The sequence below is a fragment of the Pleurodeles waltl genome, chromosome 9 (genome assembly GCF_031143425.1).
Source record: "Pleurodeles waltl isolate 20211129_DDA chromosome 9, aPleWal1.hap1.20221129, whole genome shotgun sequence".
Lineage (NCBI taxonomy): Eukaryota > Metazoa > Chordata > Amphibia > Caudata > Salamandridae > Pleurodeles > Pleurodeles waltl.
The window spans coordinates 376,918,462-376,938,828 of NC_090448.1; the positions used below are offsets into that span (position 1 = coordinate 376,918,462).

The window sequence follows — 20,367 nt, forward strand, 5'->3', positions numbered from 1 at the left end:
CTGCATATTCCTAAACGCGGGAGAATTAACCCAAATGTTGTGTGATTCTGCGCCCGACAAACACTCTGCATTGCGCAGAGGCGCAGCATCCCCAGGAGTTGCGAGCTGTGTGGCAGGTCACGGCAGGTCTCCGCTGCTGCTGGGCGCAGGGAGGCGCGCTAGCTACGCTGACATCACTCCTCCGGCCCAGGCATCCCGGGAGATGTCTCCCCTCCCGCTTCCCGCGGCAGTGCGGACTTTTGAGAGGACCCCTTGCCGGATGACTTCCAGAGGAAAGGTTAGCTGGTACATTCTGCTGCAGGGTGCTGCAGCTGCGGCCAGACGGGGACCTGCCATGCACACGAAGGAGCCGTGAGTACTCGAGGCTGGCATGGCACGGGGCCCCTTCACCACCCCTTACGTTCTGCATGTTGATGAGGGATCGCATGTTATTCCTGATCGACTGAGTGCTTATGATTGGTCGACAGTGCCCATTTGGCAGATTTCTACCGCAAACCCACTTGACATTTGTCGGTCTGTGATTACCAGATTACTGCATCACCTGCGCCAACACGCTTACATCTCTGGGCTATCAATTAGCAGTTTAGTGGATTGTGGTTGTTGTAGTCTCAAGTTGTAATATGGGAGCCAAATATTGTATTTCATGGTGTCCCAAGTGACAGCAGGACAACCTTAAGTTTAATTTCCCCACACCCCAAAACACTGCTTTGCGCCCCCGTTTGCTTTAAAAGTATTTATGCTTATTTTTGACAGCACGCCCCCTTAATTTAAACGTTGTAAATCACATTTCCCTGGAGTAAATACACTTTATACTAATAGAAACGTTCTGAATATTGGCCAGGAGGCAGGCACTCGGAATAAAAAACGCGAACAGAGACGAGCGCTTCGCTTCCATCCGCTCCCGCTAGGAGTGAGTTGCGCGCTGGCGCAGGTCACTAAGCTGCAGACGCCTGGGTCGATAAGTGGTGGGGAGGGCACTGGCTGGATTGTGCACTACGGTGAAATGTTGGGCCGTGTGCAATCCTCTCAATATCCATGCTTGGTTCCATTGAAGCTTTTCCCCTGCAGAATGAATCCATGAAAGCTATGGCTCGGGCTCTCTGATGCGCACGGTCTAGGGTTCTTCCACTCTAACTGGCACCGCTGCCAAGTAGAGCATGTCAGGGCTGCCAGTCTGAATTCGCCAGGCAGTCCTCATACTGATAAAAGACGGTTTAATTTTCCAGGTATAAGTAATGACACGCAAGTCTCACCGTGCAATGAGCCACTCACCGTAAGCGCACACATGGCATCGAACAACTTGCGGTTTATGTCTGTGAAGACCGTGTCCTGGAGCGCACACTCCGTCGGGTATACACGTTGGTGCCGCCCTGTCCAGGCCAGAGTGATTATTAGAACACCTTATTCAGGGAACACGACAGAACCATACCTCGAGTGCCCTCTCACTACCTCTACAGGCAGTTAAAACACAAGTTTTGTTTTGCACCGCCCCGAATGCAGGGTTCGGTGGGGGGTTCTTTCCGCATCTCACTCAAGGTGGTGGGACTTTGCCCGCAATGCGCGCATATTATTGAAAACTGTTTCCTAGAGTCAGTACTTAATTTGTAAATAAAGAGGTGCCGGTGCCCAAAGCCCTCCTCTTAACAGGAGGCTGCTGTAATTAAATGTGTGAACACGGAATACTGAGGCAGCATAATCCTGAAGCCATCTCGGGTCTCTTCAATCCATATAAAGCCACTCCCTGCACCTTCAGCTCACCCTTGCAGCTGTTTTCTCCCTTTATGACGCTTTTTCGTTTTTCCCTTGGTCCGTCTTTCCCATAGGTGTCTTTTGCTTGCAGCAAATGCTTGAGGCAGAAGAGCAAGCCCCGGCCCTCAAAAATAAGTGCCGGTGCTCAGCACCGGAAACAACAAGCACGAATTAAGCACTGTCTAGAGTACACATGTATCATTGAGGGGCCGATTCCTGATGCAAGCCAGTCGAAAGTGAGGGGGGTCATATGCGCACTGGGCAAGCTATGAGACTTGCAGTCTTTTCTGCCGCGTTCGCTCGTTGTTGCAAGTTCCTCTAATCAGTGAACGCTCCGTGTCACAGTATCACAATCCCGTCCGTCGTGCACGTTCTGTGTAGCGGTGCTCGCTACAGGTGTAAGCTTACTGCCGGGGGCAGTCCCACGTCCGGCTACTTTGCACCCTAAGTATTCTGAGATTCAGTGCACGGTTGATGAGTCCTATCTATTGTGGCCAGTCTCTTTCCTGGTTCCTTTCTGCAGCCGTCAGTAACATGGGAACCTGTGCACGCCCAGTGTCTTGGGGACCTGTCATTGTGCACGCATGATACGGCGGATCTCCGTTGGCAGCGAGGCCATAATTGGAATGCGCACTTAGAGTCACGGGGTCCGGTGCACAGTGGACACTCGGAGTTTTGTGTACTGTCAATGTTCGTGTATTCCTTCAAAATCTCTCGCCGAGAGCTGCGGGCTCCGTCCTACTATACGGTGTTTCCTTCCTATCCTTCGTGTTGGCATCTCGGCCTCAGGCGCAGTGTATTCCCTTTATTTATTTAGCCACACCTTTGACCCCGCCCGCACGCTCACTGGACCCGCCCCACTGCTTGCAGCATCGTAGTTCCCATTCGTTTTCAATGCACTTCGAACACTGGTCCCCTCAGTGATGAATGAGTACTCCCGGCTCTAGCTCGGTCGGTGGTCGTTTAGAAGGTGAACCCTGCTAAACTGGGATAAGACCGACCGATGCCGCTGGTTTGCGTTTCCTGGCGGTAATGGCAGATTTGTTATCAGGTGATGTTGTAACGCCGTATCACCGATGTAGGAAAAGTGTGTAATTAAATCAGTTCAACAACATAAATAATAAATCTACCACATAACCGATAACGTGTGCAGAAACAGATTTCGCACAAGTCTAAAGGACGTCTCATTACCCTTGGTTCCGCCTCCGGTCAGTCAGTGTCTTGAGGCCTAGACTGAAAGTTCTCTAAGGCCGTGCGCCCGCCCAGTGGCATACAGGAAATGAAGAACCCTGAACTTTTCTGAAGTTTTCACTCCTTAGCTTTCGAGTACCCACCGCCTACCTGTAGCAAATACGTGGCTAGTGAAGGGACCGTGCCTGCATGGCACACATCTGTGCCACCTCTTCGTTGCAAGGAGTCAGGCCTCTGAAATAATACACATTCCTGAGCTGAATCTTGGCATATAAGAGAGACCAGTAATATCCCTACTTAGGGCATGAAAAATCGGCGCAGAAAAAACACTCATCAAGTTACTCAGCGAAGTTACTAGAAATAAGAAGTATCCACTCGATCTAGTTTTGCTCAGTAGAACTGACATTTATAGGTAAATACTGTGTTTTATTTATTTAAAATCATTAGCATTTTCCTTCCTAAAAAATGGCACATATATATAATTTGCAGCATACAATGCAGTGGGGTAGGCTCGAGTGAATCGCTGGTTAGGGTGCCTGACTGCCTTTATTCCTACCCTACCTGTCTTTCAGATAGGATGCTGGAAGGAGCATGGGTTTCTAAGCCCTGTTGGTGTATGAATGAAGGAAAGTACGAATGGTGACTTGTTGTAGTGTAAACAGCGCTCTAAGGGCTACATGTACGAATAATTGATTTGCGACTAGCAAATTGCGAGTCAGAGTGAATCGCAATTTGTGAGTCGCAAAACCTTATGTTGAATAGTGTCAATGACACTGTTTGCGATTCACAAGGGGGTCACAATTTGCGACCCCCTTGGGAATGGCTTCCCTCACAGGGATGGTGGCCTGCTGGAGACAGCAGACCACAATGTCTGTGACTTCTTTTAAATAAAGCATTTTTTTTTTTTAAATGCAGCCCGTTTTCTTTAAAGGAAAACGAGATGCATTTCAAAAACAAAACATGAAACGTTTTCGTTTCATTTTTTCAGAACAGGCAGTGGTCTGTAGGACCACTACCTGCTCTGAAAAAAATGTTTTTACTGCTGTTCACAAAGGGGAAGGGGTCCCATTCGGAGCCCTTCCCGTTTGCGAATGGGTTAGCACCATTGTGACACTGATGCTAACTACCATTGTTTTGCGACCACATTCGTGGTCACAAAACAATCATACATGGGACTGCGACTTGCAATTAGGAAGGGAACACCCCTTCCTAATTGCAACTCGCTATCCCTTTTTACGATTCGGTAAATAGTTTATTGAATCGCAAAAATGGGTTTGAACAAACCAAAATGCATTTTGCACGTCGCAAACGGCCTGATTCGCTGTTTGCGATGTGCAAAATGCTACGTACATGTAGCCCTAAATGCGGTATCCTGGCGCTAAATAACCTAAAGTGGTGAAGACAGTTAATTTAGCTCTTCTAGTGGCGGTCCAGGAATGTCCTAAAGAGTAACTTACTCGAGGTATGCCTCAGAAGGTCAGCCCGTTGTCACATCCAAAAGGCTGTCTAAGTGGAGCTAGAGCTGCTCATGTCAGACCAGTGACTGTATAGCGGTGGAGCTGGGCACGGTCGGTTAAGTGTCCCCATCACTTTTAAACGTTGGACAAGGGCGAGGCATAGTCAGTGGGAATCTTGACGTGACCTGACTGTCAGCCAATCCCGTTCACTTTCAAAGGTGATGTCTGTTCCACTGATCTATAAAAATGTCTTAGTTTATCGGAATGACAAGTGAAATAAGTAAATGGTTGTATACAGAAATAGATATTTTGGACAATCTTCCTAGACTTTGTGATAAATTCCTGCCAAGAGCAAAGCGAACACACGCAGTAGTTACATTCAAGTCGCTCACAACTGTCCTTTACAGATTTCCGTTTCGTTCTGCAGAATGTCCTAAAGTTCAGATGGAAACTCCCCCCACCATACTAATGATGAGGGCTAATTAACAGTTCTTTACCTGTTAAGCTGCCCACCTCTAGCGTGCAAAGATTGGCTCTTGCAAGGCTGAAGTGCTAATGTATTTCCACAGTGCGGACTAATGAACAAGTTACTTACTTTCGGTAACGCATTATCTGGTAGAGACTAGCTGCAGATTCCTTACCTTTGAATTCCCTACCATTACCACCAGTCAACTTCGAATCTGGAATTTTTTGCTGCGCAATACCCTGCGCACGCCATCAGGTGGCATCGTTCGGATCCGCATGCTTCATCCAGCTCTGCGTGGCTTCGTCAGCAATGTTGGAGCCGTCTGTGACATCACAGTCGCCTATAAAGGCACCACCCCGGCGCGCATACGTCAGTTCTTTTATCCACAAAACTTCCACGCCAGAAGCGCAGAGTCATGGATAGAACCGACATTTTGTCTCTGCAAAACTAGGACCCTGAAAAGGGATAAACCATAACCCAACTAGACATATCCGCAGAGTGAGGAGGCATGGGTGGGTGTAAGGAATCTGCAGCTAGATAGAGTCTCTACCAGATAATGTGTTACCAAAGGTAAGTAACTTATTCATCTGATAGAGACTTGTAGCTGCAGATTCCTTACCTATGAATGGATACCCAACCATAAGCTCCTGGCGGTGGGCTGCGGATAACTCTAATTACACTAATACTCTAAAAAGTCCTGTAGGACTGAACGGGCGAAGTGTCTGTCCCTCCGTACTTGACTGTCCAGGCAGTAATGCTTTAAAAAATGTGTGCAAAGATGCCCACGTTGCCGCCTGACAAATCTCCAGGACTGAAACACCTGAGCTAACGCTGTGGTACTAGCTTTGCCCCTGGCCGAATGAGCCCTCAGGAGGCTGCTTCCTGGCCAATGCATAGCAGATTTTGATGCAGAGAATGACCCAGCGCGAAATGGTTAGCTTCTGGACTGCCTGACCCTTCTTTGCTCCAACATACTCCACAAAGAGTTGGTCATCCACCCGGAACCCTTTTGTGCGGTCAAGGTAGAACAACAACGCTCTTTTTGGGTCCAGTCGGTGGAGTTGTTCCTCTTCCTTTGAGGGATGCGGTGGAGCAAAAAAGGTGGGCAGGGTGATGTTCTGGCCCAGATGAAATGGGTTCACTGTCTTGGGGAGGAAGAGGCAGGAGCTCTAAGTACCACCATGTCCGCATAGATAGTGAGATACAGTGGCTTTGATGACAGAGCCTGCATCTCACTCACCCTCCTGGAAGGTGTCATCTCCACAAAGAAGGCTGTCTTGAGAGTGAGCAGCCGGAGGGGGCAGTTGTGCAAAGGCTCGAAAGGAGTACATATCAGAAATGTGAGGACCAGATTTAAGTCCCATTGGAGCATAACAAAGGGCATAGAGGGAAACGTATGTACAAGCCCTTTAAGGAATCTATGTACAATGGGGGATTTAAACAGAAAAGGCTGATCAGGCAGCCGAAGAAATGCGGATAAAGCAGCCAGATAGCCCTTGAGAGACCCAGGGCAGAATCCTGCTGGGCAAGGGAAAGTATGAATAGAAGGATATCAGAAAGAGAAGCAGAAAGAGGATCAACAGACCTTTCTGTACAATAATATACAAAGCGTTTCCATTGGCAGGCGTATAACATTTTATTGGAGGGACGCCTGGCTGCCAAAATAACTTTACAGATTTGGGGAGGAAGGTCAAAAGCCATCAACTGCTGGCCCTCAATCTCCACGCATTAAAGCGCAGAGTTGACAGGTTCGGGTGGAGAACCCTCCCCTGCTGCTGTGACAGAAGATATTCCCGAAGGGGCAGCCTGATTGGAGGATTGATGCTCATTTTGAGACGCTCGGGATACCAGACTCTTCGTGCCCAATCCGGAGCCACTAAGGTGACTTGGGCCCGGTCATTCTTGATCTTCTTGAGAACTCTGGGCAGAAGTGGTATGTGTAGAAAAGCATACAGGAGGCCTGAATTCCACTTGTGACGCAAAGCGTAGCCGAGCAATTGCAGCCTTGGAAACTCTAATGCGCAATACTGCTGACACTGCGCGTTCTGTGCGTAGGCGAACAGATCTAACCAGGGCTCTCCCCACTGCTGAAAGAGACTGGTGGAAAATGCCTCTCATGGCATGGTTACCCCCTAACCTTTTGCCTTTTGTTGATGATTGAAAGTGTGCTGGGACCCTGCTAACCAGGCCCCAGCACCAGTGTTCTTTCCCTAAACTGTACCTTTGTCTCCACAATTGGCACAGCCCTGGCACACAGATAAGTCCCTTGTAACTGGTACCCCTGGTACCAAGGGCCCTGTGATCGGGGAAGGTCTCCAAGGGCTGCAGCATGTATTATGCCACCCTGGGGACCCCTCACTCAGCACATGCACACTGCCTCACAGCTTGTGTGTGCCAGTGGGGAGAAAAGGACTAAGTCGACATGGCACTCCCTTCAGAGTGCCATGCCCACAACCCACTGCCTGTGGCATAGGTAAGTCACTCCTCTAGCAGGCCTTACAGCCCTAAGGCAGAGTGCACTGTACCACAGGTGAGGGCATAGTTGCATGAGCACTATGCCCCTACAGTCTCTAAGCAAAACCTTATACATCGTAAGTGCAGGGTAGCCATAAAGAGTATATGGTCTGGTAGTCTGTCAAATATGAACTCCACAGTTCCATAATGGCTACACTGAATTCTGGGAAGTTTGGTATCAAACTTCTCAGCACAATAAATCTACACTGATGCCAGTGTGGGAGTTATTGAAAAATGCCCACAGAGGGCATCTTAGAGATGCCCCCTGTATACCATTCCAATTCCTAGTGTTAGGCTGACCAGTTCCTGCCAGCCTGCCACATCCAGACGGGTTTCTGGCCACATGGGGTGAGTGTCTTTGTCACTCTATGGCCAGGAACAAAGCCTGTACTGGGTGGAGGTGCTTCTCACCTCCCCCTGCAGGAACTTTAACACCTGGCGGTGAGCCTCAAAGGCTCAAGCCTGGTATTACAGCGCCCCAGGGCATTCCAGCTAGAGGAGATGCCAGCCCCTCCGACACAGCCCCCACTCTTGGCGGCAAGTCCAGAGGAGATAGTGAGAAAAACAAGGAGGAGTTACCCACGAGTCAGGACCGGTGACCCCTGCCTTAAGAAATCCTCCATCTTGTTTTGGAGGATTCCCCCAATAGAAATAGGGATGTGCACCCCTCCCCGCAGGGAGGAGGCACAAAGAGGTGTAGCCACTCTCCAGGACAGTAGCCATTGGCTACTGTCCCCCAGAACTAAACACACCCATAAATGGAGTATTTAGGGGGGACCCTGAACCCAGGAAATCAGATTCCTACAATCTGAAGGAAGAAGAAGGACTGCTGACCTGAAAGCCCCGGAAAGACAACAAAGACAACAACTGGCTTGGCGCCAGCCCTAACGGCCTGTCTCCAGAGTAAAAAAACCTGCACATCGACTCATCCAGCGGGACCAGCGACCTCTGAGGACTCAGAGGACTGACCTGCACCTAAAGGACCAGGATCTTCCTGAGGACAGCAGCTCTGTCCAAAATCTGCAACAAAGAAAACAACTCTAAAGAAGACTCCAGCCTCACTCCGGAAGTGTGGGTCTTCACACTCTGCACCCGACACCCCCGGCTCGTGTTCAGAGGAACTAACATTGTAGAGAGGACCCCCAGGTGACTCCAACGACGTAGACACCCTGAGTAGAACTCCCTGCACCCCCACAGCAACACCTGCAAAGAGGATCCAGAGGCTCCTCCTGACCGTGACAGCCCGGAAACAAAGGAACCCGACGCCTGGACAAAGCACTGCACCCACAGCCCCCAGGACCGATAGGAGCCAACAACCGGTGCAGGAGTGACCAGAAGGCGGCCCTCATCTTAGCTGAGTCGGTGGCTGGCCCGAGAAGCCCCCTGTGCCCTGCCTGCATCGCCAGAGTGACCCCCGGGTCCCTCCATTGCTTTCAGCGCAAATCCTGAAACCTACTTTGCACACTGCAGCCGGCCGCTCTTGTGCCGCTGAGGGTGTATTTTGTGTGCCTGGGTGTGTCCCCCCCAGTGCTCAACAAAACCCCCTGGTCTGCTCCCTGAGGACACAGGTACTTAACCTGCTAGCAGACTGGAACCGGAGCACCCCTGTTCTCCATAGGCACCTATGTTATATGGGCCCTCCTTTGACCTCTGCACCTGACCGGCCCTTGTGTTGCTGGTGCTGGGTGTTTGGGGTTGACTTGAACCCTCATCAGTGGGCTGCCTATGCCCAGGAGACTGAACTTGTAAGTGCTTTACTTATATGAGAAACTAACCAATATTTACCTCCCCCAGGAACTGTTGATTTTTGCACAGGGTCCACTTTTAAAATAACTTATTGCCATTTTTGCCAAAACTGTGTACATTACTGTTTTAATTAAAAGTTCCATACTTACCTGTGTGAAGTACCTTACAATTTATGTACTTACCTAAATTCTGAATCTTGTGGTTCTAAATTAAATTAAGAAAATAATATTTTTCCATATAAAAACCTATTGGCCTGGAGTTATGTCTTTGAGTGTGTGTTCTCATTTATTGCCTTTGTGTGTACAACAAGTGCTTAACACTACCCTCTTATAAGCCTACTGCTCGACCACACTACCACAAAATAGAGCATTAGCATTATCTAATTTTTCCACTATCAACCTCTAAGGGGAACCCTTGGACTCTGTGCACACTACATCTCACTTTGAGATAGTATATACAAAGCCAACTTCCTACAGAGTCCTTGCGCCATCTCCGGATGGAGATACCATTCGTGATCTGCTAGGCCTTGACAGCTGCGTTCGTCCGCTCTGGCATTCAGAGAACCTGCCAGGTGTTGAACCACCAGGGTTATGCCCTGCTGTTCCAGCCATGTCCAGAGACGCAAAGCCTCTTGATAAAGGGTCCACGACCCCACACCGCTCTGCTTGTTGCAGTACCACAATGCGGTGGTGTTGTCTGTGAACACCTGCACTATCTTCCCTTTCACAACAGGAAGAAATGCTTTCAATGCCAGTCGGATAGCCTGGAGCTCCAGCAAGTTGATATGGAGTCCAGATTCCGCTGGAGACCAGAGGCCTCTGATCTCCACCTCTCCCAGATGGCCACCCCATCCCAGAAGTGACGCATCTGCACTACTGTGAGATCTGGTTGGGCAAGGGAGAGGAGTCTGCCTCTGACCCAATTGCAGTTCACTAACCACCACTGCAGGTCTTTTGAAGTTCCTTCCGAGACCTGAACTGTGTCGGTAAGATTTCCCTGATGCTGTGCCCACTGGAACATCAGTTGCCCCTGCAGATCCCTCATATGCCATCTGGCATGTTTGACTAACAAGATGCAGGAAGCCATGAGTCCCTTCAGCCCCAGAGTCTGTCTCACCGAAATCCAGGATAGAGGCTGAAACATCGGTATCATAACCTGAATATCCTGGACTCGCTGTTCGGGAGGATAAACCTGAAACTGCAACTTCTGAGAGGGAGTCAGGTGTGACTTCAACACATTTATAGTGAACCCAATGAATGCAGGAGGTCAGTTGTAGTGTGAAGGTGGGTGACAAGAGCCTGTGGCATAGGAGCCTTCAACAGCCAGTCATCGAGGTAGGGGAAGACTGAAATCCCTAACCTACGCAGATAAGCTGCCACCACCACCATCACCTTTTTAAACACCAGAGGGGCACTGGTGAGACCAAAGGGGAGCACTGAAACTGTAAGTGCTCGCGGCCCACCTTGAACCGCAAGTAACGCCGTTGGGCGGCAGGATGGGGATGTGAAAATATGCATACTGCAAGTCCAACGTTATCATCCAATCTTCTTTGTCTAGGGCAGACAAGACCTGAGCAAGAGTGAGCATCTAGAATGTCTCCTTTTTGAGGAAGAGATTGATGTCCCTTAAATCCAAGATAGGGCGAAGACCCTTGTTCTTTTTTGGAATCAGAAAGTAGCGGGAATAACAACCACTGCCTACTTCTGACATCAGGACCTTTTCTATGGCTCCTTTGGCCAAGAAAGCCTTAACTTCCTCGTGGAGCAAGATTAAATGATCCTCCATCAGCTGTCTTTTAATGGAGGGATAGAGAGAGGTAAAGACTGGAAGGGGAGGGAATAGCCCTTCTGTATGATCTGCAAGACCCATTTGTCGGATGTTATGGACCGTTAGTGAGGGAGATGAAATCGAATCCTTCCTCCAACTGGATGAGCATGGTCTTGCAGAACCATACTAGGAGGGCTTGGGCGTTGTGGAAGAGGGGGGCTGGGCGATGGCTGACCTCTGGCTAGACCCTCTGGGTCTGAAGGTATGATGACCTCATCCTCGCACTGAATGCTGTGAAGCTGGAGGATGGCGGCTGACCTGTGGGTAATGTGGTACCCCACCCCTCCCGAAGCCTTGAAAGGGGTGAAAGGCAGACTGCTGGCGAGCGGGCACCAAGAGGTCCAAGGATCTGTCCGTAGCTCGAGAGTCCTCGAACCACTCAAGCGCGCCAAGTCTGCCTTTTCTCAAAAAGGCGTGAGCCATCGAAGGGCCTGTCCATCAGATTTACCTGGACATCCCCTGAAAAAGCCAGTGGTATAAAACTAGGCGTGGCGACGAAAGGTCACTGTCGATGAAATCGCCCTGCCCAGCAAGTCTGTCGTGTCCAAACTACACCGAATTGTAAACTTGGCTGCATCTCCCCCATCCTTGACAGCCTGAGTAAGAGTGTCCCGTCTGCCCTCCGGGACCTGGGGCAGCACCTGTGCCACCATATCCCATAAAGTATGGAAAAAGCGGTCCAATAAGCATGAGGTGTTTATGGCCTCTTGGATTCCCTATACGGGGGAGAGGAAGAGAAGCTACCATGGGATGTGGAGGCTTTGACCACCAAGCTCTCCGGGGTGGGGTGTTGGGTGAGGAAACTAGGGTTGGTAGGAGTTGGTCGATGGCGGCGGCCACTTGTCCTATTTACAGGAGCCCCTGTGCTAGCTTTGGACCACGTCCCCAGCAGGACATCAGTAAGGGCCTCATTAAAGGGTAACATCGGCTCCGATGTAGCAACCCCTAGCTAAAGCACCTCTGTCAAGATGTTAGTCCTAACCGGCACTTAGGCAAGTCCAGGTCGAAGACCTCAGCTGCCCTACTCACCACCATGGCATATGACGCTTGCTCCTCCGTAGCCACAGGAGGTGAGAGCATACCAGCATCTGGAGAAGTATCCACTCTGCTGGCTTCCTTCCCCTAGATCCTCATACCAGTCCCACTCCTCTAATCCATACTCTAAAGGGTCCTCAGACCCCTCCCATTCCTCACCTGTGCCTGGCTGATCAGAATAAGCCTTAGGCACTGATCTGGGCCGTATCGGCGCCGTCAAAGTCGGAATTGGTGTCGTACGATGTTGTTCTGGCTCCAGATCATCTGGAATGAGGATGGGGCTCCCACCACTGGTGGATACCAGCGGTGGGGGGGGCATCGATGTCGTGCCCGGTGCCGGAGAAGGCCTGCTGTGTGGAACCAGCCCCAGTCCGGATCTGATATCGGATCCCAGGGTCCCCAGCAGCGCTGAGGCCGAAGCCACCGGTGTCGAACCCAGTGGGGCCCTTGCTTTCCCCATGGAGTCCTAAGACCCACCCGCGGGGGCAGCCTGCTCAAAAACGAGGAGCATGGCTTTGTAGAAGTCTTTCATTTGAGCGGGGGTCGCTCCCGGATAAGGGGGGAGACACAAAGTCAGCCCTGGCATTGGCGCAGCGGAACCGTGCTCGGAACGTCGATGTTCCCGTGATACCTCGTCAGCCGACAGGCGTGGCGAAGCTGAAGTCCACTTGGACTTCTTCTTGTGCCTCTTCCCTGAGCGTCCCGAGGACCTTGAGTGCGAAGAAGAGGACTTGGGGCTCCTGGAGCGGTCCCGCGACCTCCTGGGGTGGGACCGTGACCTCCTAGGAGTCGCGCCAACCGAAGTCGACTGCCAGGCCGCCATTAGCTTTAGAGACCACTCTCTCAAAGCCTCTGGGGCCATGGCCCGGCAGTTGGAGCACAACTTTGTGTCGTAGTCTCTGTCGAGGCACCAGAGACATACCTGGTGGGGGCCGTCATGAACATGGCACAGTGACAGGCGCCACACGGCTTAAATCCTGTCTTCCTAGACGACATTCCCGTACAGACACGAAAAAATCTTCGACAAAACGGTTGAAAAAAGGCTTGCCAAAAAAGGCAAAGGGTAGCTCGATCCCAAACCTGACCTTAACTGGCATAGAAGCAAAAGAAACGACGTACGTGCACTGGGGTGGTGCCTTTATAGGCGACCGTGACGTCACAGACTGCTCCATCGCCGCTGACGAAGCTATGCAGAGCCGGATGGCGCACGCGGATCCGAACAATGCAACTCGACGGCGTGAGCAGGGTACTGCATAGCAAAAAATTCCAGATTCGAAGCTGACACCAGGGAATTCAAAGGTAAGGAATCTGCAGCTAGAAGTCTATCAGATTGCAGCTCTGTAGGAAGTTGCCTCTGTATATATTATCTCAAAGTGGGAGATACTGTGCACAGAGTCCAAGGGTTCCCCTTAGAAATTGATAGTGGCAAAATTAGATAATACCAATGCTCTATTTTGTGATAGTGTGGTCGAGCAGTAGGCTTATCAGAGGGTAGTGTTAAGCATTTGTTGTACACACACAGGCAATAAATGAAAAATACACACTCAAAGACTTAACTCCAGGCCAATAGTTTCTATATAGAAAAATATATTTTCTTAATTTATTTTGGAACCACAAGATTCAAGATTTGAGGTAAGTACATAAAATGCAAGGTACTTCACACAGGTAAGTAGGGAACTTTGATTTAAAACAGTAGTACACACAGTTTAGGTTAAAATGCCAATAAGCTATTTTAAAAGTGGACACTGCAAAAATCAACAGTTCCTTGGGAGGTAAGTTTGGTTACGTTTCTCAGGTAAGTAAAGGACTTACACAGTCAATCTCCTGGGCATAGGCAGCTCACAGTTGGGGGTTCAGGGCAACCCCAAAGTCACCGCACCAGCAACACAGGGCCGGTCAGGTGCAGAGGTCAAAGGAGGGCCCAAAACACTTAGGCGCCTATGGAGAACAGGGGTGCTCCGGTTCCGGTCTGCTGGCAGGTAAGTACCTGCATCCTCGGGGAGCAGACCAGAAGGGTTTTATAGAGCACTGGGGGGGGGGGGGGGGGGGGGACACAAACAGGCACACAAAACACACCTTCAGCGGCACAGGGGTGGCTGGGTGCATTGTGCAAAGTAGGCATCGGGTTTGCTATAGGAAGCAATGGAGGGACCGGGGGGGGTCACTTAAGCGATGCAGACAGGGCACAGGGGGGCTTCTCAGGCCAGTCACTGACTGGGCTAGGAAGAGGGCTGCCTGCTAGTCACTCCTGCACTGGAAGGTGGTTCCTCTCGGTCCTGGGGGCTGCGGGTGCAGAGCTTGGTCCAGGTATTTGGTTCCTTGTTACTAGGCAGTCGCGGGCAGGGGGAGCCTCTGGTTCCTCCCTGCAGGCGTCGCTGTGTGGGTGCAAGGGGGTCGACTCAGGTTACTCACGTTGTCGCAGTCGCCTGGGAGTCCTCTCTGCGGTGTTTGTTCTCTGGAGCTCGAGCCGGGGACGTTGGGTACAGAGTGAGCCATCTCACGCTTCTGGTGGGAAGAGAGAGTTCTTTAGAAGTTGCTTCTTTGTTGCAAAGTTGTTGCAGGTTTTGAACAGTGCCGCTCTTCTCGGGAGTTTCTTGGTCATTCGGGTTCAGGGCAGTCCTAGGAGTCCTCAGAGGTCGCTGGTACCTGTCAGATGCGTCGCTGTGCAGGTTCTTTGAGTCTGGAGACAGGCCGGTAGGGCTGGGATCAAGTCAGTTGGTGTCTATGTCGTCTCTGCAGGGCTTTCAGGTCAGCAGTCCTTCTTCTTTGTGTAGGTTGCAGGAATCGGATTTCCTGGGTTCAGGGTCGCCCCTAAATACTGAATTTAGGAGTGTGTTTAGGTCAGGGGGGCAGTGGTCAATGGCTACTGTCCTGGAGGGTGGCTACACCCTCTTTGTGCCTCCTCCCTGAGGGGAGAGGAGCACATCCCTATTCCTATTGGGGGAATCCTTCAATCTCAAGATGGAGGATTTCTAAAGGCAGGAGTCACCTCAGCTCAGGGCACCTTATGGGCTGTCCTGACTGGTGGGTGGCTCCTCCTTGTTTTCCTCATTATCTCCTCCAGCCTTGCCCCAAAAGTGGGGGCAGTGGCCGGAGGGGCCGGCATCTTTACTAGCTGGGATGCCCTGGGGTGCTGTAACAAAAGGCATGTGTTACAGTTCCGGCAGGGGGAGGTGAGAGGCACCTCCACCCAGTGCAGGCTTTGTTTCTGTCCTCAGACAGCACAAAGGCTCTCACCCCAGGGGGGCAGAAACTCATCTCAGTGACAGGCTGGCACAGACCACTCAGTCCTGCACTGAAGGATCGGGTAAAATACAGAGGGCATCTTTTAAAATGCCCTCTGTGTGCATTTTGTAATAAATCCAACACTGGCATCAGTGTGGGTTTATTATTCTGAGAAGTTTGATACCAAACTTCCCAGTATTCAGTGTAGCCATTATGGAGCTGTGGAGTTAGTTTTGACAAACTCTCAGACCACATACTTAAAATGGCCACACTGTACTTACAATGTCTAAGAATAGACTTAGACACTGTAGGGGCATATTACTCATGCAGCTATGGCCTCACCTTTGTTATAGTGCACCCTGCCTTAGGGCTGTAAGGCCTGCTTGAGGGGTGACTTACCTATGCCACAGGCAGTATTTTGTGTGCATGGCATCCTGAAGGGGATGCCATGTTGACTTTGCCTTTTTTTCCCCACCAACACACACAATCTGCAATGGCAGTGTGCATGTGCTAGGTGAGGGGTCCTTTATGGTGGCAAACGCATGCTGCAGCACTTAGGGACCTTCTCTGGTCACAGGGCCCTTGGTACCACTGTTACCTGTTACAAAGGACTTATCTGTGTGCCAGGAGTGTGCCAATTGTGGAAACAATGGTACATTTTTAGTGAAAGAACACTGGTGCTGGGGCCTGGTTAGGAGGGTCCCAGCACACTTCTTAGTCAAGTCAGCATAAATATCAGGCAAAAAGTGGGGGTAACTGCAACAGGGAGCCATTTTCCTACAGGTTCACAGTGAATATGTAATGTCACAGGGTTCCAAACATGGGCCCACAGGTATGCTATCATAGGGTCAGGTCAACAATGCAGATTCACTTGCGTAGACTCCTTGTTATGGGATTACGTGCAATCTTGATCCCATTTAAAGTGCAGACTTTTTTTGTGCTGTCCTCTTTGCCATGTACGTGGCTTTGGGATTCTGCCAATGGTATGAAACTGCTGCAGTATGGTCTTGTCTGCTGTACATGCTGGGTTATGTGCCCTACGCTCCCATATGCAGATGGGCGTCATACAGTCTCACCTTGGGTTGGGGGGGGATTGCAATCATGGAGTCTTGCACACAAATTTATCAAGGTTTTGCATCACTCATGAGCCATTCAGGGTGACGCAAAACCTAGAGTGAAATTTATGAATTCATGCAAGGCCACCTTGCGTGGCCCTGCGTGGATTGGTAAATCTAGAGTAAATTGCAAGTCACTGCCTTACATTAATCTGCTCTGGGTAGGCATTCCCAAGCATCCAACTATGGATTTTGGTGCATTCCTAGATTTACCAAGACAGGTAAACTTAGAAATGCATCAAAATGCTTTGCCTTCCCAAGGGAGATGCAACAAAGAGAAATATCTTTATTTCTCCTCGGTTTCCTCTTTCTAAGTGTGTAGCAAGAAAGAGGAAAATGCATCTGAGTATTGTTTTTGTGCAGGAAGGTGCCCCTTTCTTCAGAAAAACAATTCTGCCTATATTGCAGGCCCCACTGCACCACGCGGAAGAGTGCCTGTGTTGGCACAAGGCTGCACATTGTGCGCCAGTGCAGGAGAGGACAAGAATGCTTCATATATTGTTAAATATGGTGCATTGCTGCCCTGTCCCCTTGATGCAGCACAGCAAGGTGTCTTGCTACGTTGCTTGCGTGAAAATATGATAAATCTGGCCCTTGGAGAAGCAACTGTGCAAACACCAACACATTTGCAGTACTCGATTACTTTAGGTGTAATACGGAGTACAGGCATCAGCAGCAGCGTAACTCTTGGGAGGAACACAGTTATTCCTTCACTGTAGCATCAGTCTGGTACACAAAGGAATCAAACTCCAATGCACAACGAGGAGCTTCAGAAAATGGCAGCTTATAAGCAGTTCCAGGCAGCAGCAAACCCAGGGTAGAGTCACATGGCTGGGCTGCACAAGATAGGTCACAGGTGTGTGCAGTTTCATACTCTTACAAGTCTTGGAGGAGAGAATCGAGTACAAAGGCTCAACCAGACTTTTCCTATAGGAAGCAATTGACAGCAGATTACAGGTCTTACCGACTACCAAGCAATGCATTATGGGACCTGAAGTCAAAGGGAACAAATGTAGTTCTTCCATAGCATGCCATATCGAAAAGGGATGCAAATAGGAGTCAGACAGGGACCCTGGGTGAGTGTAAATGGTATTCCCAGGCTATAGACAGTCAGTTTACAGCATCCCCCAGAGACGGGACAGCAGAGGCGTAACAGTCCTAGGTTGCTTGTCTTCTGTTTCAAGGAGGACCTAGCTTGTCAGTTCAGACTGGACTGTTCTGATTGGAGCAGGGTTGAGGCTGATTTGCATATAGCTGGGCCCAAACTGAGGTGGCATGGTGTGCAGTGGCACAGAGTAACTACCAGTGGCTGAGAGTAATTCAAGCATTACATCCATCACTTTTTGGATACTCGTTTGTTATCGACAGGCTATTTGAAAATAACTCATGGAAATTTGTTTCTTTTGTCAAAATGTTCATATGGTTCCATGTCTTTATTTTTTGGCAGCAGTCTCGTCGGACGACCAGGACTTTAATAGTGATATTTGGCAAGCAAATGTGTAGGAAAATAAGAAGGACTGGATAAATGCTTCGACAGTTGAAGCTTATTTTGAATGCATGAGTTAAGATCCAAGAAATTAAGATCTGTTTTTGGAGCATGCTCTTTGGACTGTTAATGAACTTTCCCATCTGGGCATTTGCAGCTGTGATGTTTCGTACAGCTGGATGCAATAGCCATTGAATGATACAATCTAAAGCAGTCATATGTGGGGGCTTTTGCTGATTCAGACTCTTGATTTGTTAGGTACAATTTGCAGAGATTAACTTGGATTAGCCCGAACTAGTCATTAGTCTGCACCTACCAGTGAAGCCATAAGTCATCGGTTTCTCTCCAGGCTTGGAACTCAGAGCAGTCTAATGAAGGAAACATCCTCCTCTACAGCACTACTGCATTTCGAAGCAGCAGTTTAGATGGTTACATAGATCATTTGCTGCATGGTAATCAGTGTTTCGCTCTTGGGACCCACATGAATAGCAAAGCTCTATATGTAGATTGTTGTTGGAGGCACCTAAAAGCACTGCCTTCCCAGCTATGGCCCCAGCGCAGAGATTCATTTTTTATTTTAATAGAAACAGCTAAGCAGAAATCATCTCTGAGTTTAATATATAGTGCAGAGTTGAAATGATTTTAATTTTAACACCCTCGATAATTCCCACTGATAGTCAGATTGAGATAAATGGAAATTGCTATCCGGCTGAGAGATCCCCTTACATTTAGGATCATCAAAGATGAAAAAAAACTACCTAAAATTTAAATTGGGCTGTCCCTGGAAGGAAGGGCAGTCAGAGGGTGGGCAGTAATTGTAATGGAAAGCCCAGAGCAGGGATGAGTTTGCTTTTAGTGGACCCGCTAGTGAAGCTGTCTCATTGATTGTGACTGACATAGGGAAGACAAGATCCATTGATTGTGATTGTAATGTTGCTGGCAGATCAGAGATCCTATTGATCACAGCTGCTAATTCCATTACAGTGATGTTTTGCTAATGCTCATGAGGAGTTATTGGACCTCGTTGGCCAATCTGTGCTTACCAGGTGGCCATAATTGCTCAAACCTTTTTACTTCTGCTTTTTAGGCCTGTTTATGGGGATTTGTTTGATTGTGTTGTTATGGCCTGTTTGACTAATTTGATATTTCTTACACTGATATTAGGTACTTTGTTTGGCTCTTACTGCGAGATTGATGAGATTTCCCAACCAAAGAATAAGCATCACAGTGATTTATGCACGCTTTTTGTGATTTTTGGTAGAGTGGGTTATGGATACATATTTGATAGAAGTCACAGGTACCCTTCTGTGATTTCAGTTGCTTTGATATGGTCAACCTAGTTGGGCACGCCCAAACCTAAATTTACTAATACTTAGCTCCTTTTGGTTAACCGTTAATCTGCAGCATTGAACTGGTCATTCAAAATGCTTACTGGCTGAAGTGCGAGCGCCAGAGCCAGGTCATATGTCAGTGAGGAAGACGGGAATGGTTGAAAGACTAACACTCCTCATTTCAATGCCGGCCACTCATTTGTGGGGTGTTGTGAGGCTATAAGCTGCTTGAGGTGAAGTCCTTCTGGACCTCATGCTAACTGGAATCCAGAAATTCTTGACTCTATCCACTCAATACCATTTGCAAATGTGAGGTTGTTTCATGGCACCCTTCAGTGCTGCTCGAATCCCTTTTATGCCTCTTTCCACTGCCAGCATACTATATATGGTCTCCAGTTCAGAATGTGGCAAACAAGATTGCTATGGTTGTTTGACTTTAGGGCTTCCAGTTTTTGGTGATGCAGCTGTCTTCTCCATCCCAATGTGATCTGCACACCTCCCACCACACCAGTTGGCATTCCTGCATTCACCTCAGATTATTACAGTCCTTCACTTTCGTGGCTAGACGGAAAGTACACTCTTCAATTCTCTGCAACGGTTGTGAAGGCCTTTGGCCCAGCTTAGTATCCCACATGCCCAGCACCACTATATATCTGTTCCCCTCATCCTGTATGTAGGTTGACTCCATCATTGATCAAGAGTTGTCTTTCTTCTCTATAGCCTCTTCTCTCATGTGCCTCCATACAGGGCTCGTGTAGTGTCTCTCACTGGGGTTCCTTCACTTGCAGTGGCTCATTACTTTTGCATTAAGTCAATATCTTAGCAGCTAAAAAAGATATGCTATCGCAACGGGGGCTGTGATTTTGATATCTTAGACCCTATTAGATGGACCACCTATCACCTACTAAGCCCCTAGGGCAACTTTCAGAGCCCTTAGGTCTGTCTTCCAGGTTTCAGATGCTGGTGGCAAGTGGTTTTAGCGTCCGGAGTCCTGGAAGTCAAGTCCGCCATATTGGTCTCCTGACTAAACCCTACACTCACCTGTATTTAAACATGAATGATTTATGTACAGCCAGTGATGCAAAAAGTTACGTAAAAGGCATCACGTTCCACCATGCAAGTCATCCAAAATTTGCATATCTGCATTTGTACATCTGAAACTGCACAGCATGAGCTGCAATCGACCATGTAAGGGGATCCTGTAAGTGTTAGACGGTAGGGCGAG

General features: G+C 49.2%; 1 protein-coding gene across 1 annotated transcript in view; it reads left to right on the forward strand.

Annotated features, from left to right (window-relative positions):
• Positions 1 to 218: 218 nt before the first annotated feature.
• The window catches only part of LOC138259335 (E3 SUMO-protein ligase ZBED1-like), a 32,902-nt gene continuing 12,753 nt past the window's right edge, over positions 219 to 20,367 (forward strand). The window contains exon 1 of the mRNA XM_069206976.1: positions 219 to 351. The gene's annotated coding sequence lies outside the window, so the exon portion shown is untranslated. The remainder of the gene's footprint in view (positions 352 to 20,367) is intronic.